This window comes from Empidonax traillii, unplaced genomic scaffold (assembly GCF_003031625.1).
Source record: "Empidonax traillii isolate 1590-97213 ecotype Southwest subspecies unplaced genomic scaffold, ASM303162v1 scaffold442:size488032, whole genome shotgun sequence".
Lineage (NCBI taxonomy): Eukaryota > Metazoa > Chordata > Aves > Passeriformes > Tyrannidae > Empidonax > Empidonax traillii.
The window spans coordinates 183,431-185,431 of NW_020955635.1; positions in this window are offsets into that span (position 1 = coordinate 183,431).

Below are 2,001 nucleotides of genomic sequence, written 5' to 3' on the forward strand. Positions count from 1 at the left end.
CATTTCTTAAAAAAACAGATTAATCCTGTATTTAAAAAGACCCCATTTATGCCATACTTCAGGAAGAACTTCACAGCAGAAGTAACAGTAATGGTCTTAGAGACAAACCCGAGGAGTTTCAAGCTCTTCTAATCAATACAGACAGCACACAGTTATAATAAAAACAGTTTGACAATGGAAACGTGTCCCAGCCTCATCACACCCTCTCAAGTCTGACATAAGGAAAACTTTTTTTTTTATTATTATTATTCACCGGCTCAAATGTGGGAATAACAATCTGAAAGTCGGTACTATAGGCAGATCCCCCCAAAAATCCCTAAACACTATTACCTCAAGAATCTTTGGGATGAATCAAATCCTGATTGTGAACACTCTGAACAGGTAAATGAAAGAAGTACTACTTAGATGACACGAAAAGATGTCTAAAAGCCATGCAGTTGGATAGGAATCTTCCAAAACATCACACCAAAAGAGCTTCAAATGACAGAAAAATGGATGCAGAGAGAAAATGTGCCATTCTTCTTTTCTTTTTTTCAGTTGAAATACTATATTCTAAAGAAACCCCAGAAGTCATATTCTGTTTTTTCTCTTCAAAATTAAAAATAAGAAATCAAGTATTTGATGGAGCAGTCTCTCAGGAGAAGTAATGGGAAAAATTCCCCCTCGGTCACACAGAGCTGTCTTTTGTATTAGGGTAAACTGGACTCTTCTGGTTTCTCTTATGGCAAATTCTCTTTCCTTTAAAAGATCACACGACACCTTTCAACAAGACACACAAAGGCCAACTTCTATTCAGAAAAATCTCTGTGAAACCTATGAGTCATTTGGCTACCTAACAACCTCTCTCATAGACAAATATGCTGCCGTCCCTGCTTTCACAACCACTTGCTTCTCTGCTCCTGTGCGTTATCTGACCATGTCTGCCCTGCTTAGGTACTACGTATAGACATTTAACCTTCTCCTTGCATCCCTGGCAGACTATCCACATCCCTATCCCTCTGATAATTCTTGTAGAACATAGCTCTTCTCAATTCAGAGTTCAAAAACACATGTCAGGATGAATTTCCATCAGTCTTACCGAGGACACACTTCATCAGGGACAATTATGGTTTGATAAGCAGATGAAAGTGTAACTTTCAGTTAAATATATGCCAAGAGTCCAAAAATCAGTAATATAATATTCTCCTACAGTTTTGCAATATACTCCCTGCATCTGCATCATCCATAGAAGATCCATAGATGATCAGTGATTTTGTCCAGTTCTTTTCTTACAGGACTAACCTTTCCTAGGAAACCTCTGTTACATGGGAAATGAAAAAACACATCAGCCTCTGCTTTCCTTTCTCCTAAATTCTTTTGCCATTCAATGGACATTGAGTACTGCTGTGCAAACCGAAACATGGAAAAAGAAGGGAGTTGCTGGAACTTCAAACACTATCCTGCACTGCTGGATGCATCCATAATGCTGTTCAAGTACCCAATTTCTCCTCTTGTTAGAGGGCTGGTTGACAATATCCATTTAAACAGAGACAGAATTTCATTTCAGTTCACAGAAGTTATCCATACCAGTACGTTCCTCAGATTCCTCTCATCCATACAAACCTGGATCTACATTACCCACCCTTTGGCCCCTCAGAAGGAAAATATTAAACAAAGATTCAGTTAATGACAGTTTTGTGTTATCCCTTTAGCACAGAATGCAGAAAGAACAAGCCAAATGCAGTAATGACAAGTCTCAAACAGATCAAATTTGTTCAGGGAAAGACAAAACACCTGATCCTCCAGTGACTCCTCTTCAGCACCAAATTAATGGTTAGGTAACAAAGTCAAGTACTCAGAAAGTTTACTTGCTTACCTCAACTTCAACTGATTCTCTCTGGAGTAGGTCTCAAAAATGAAGATTCCAACAACATAGTATCACAGCTAGTCTGGGAGCAGAACAGAGCTTTTCTAGTTCTATTTTAATAATTCCCAGACCAGAAACTACAGTGAAAGCAAGAG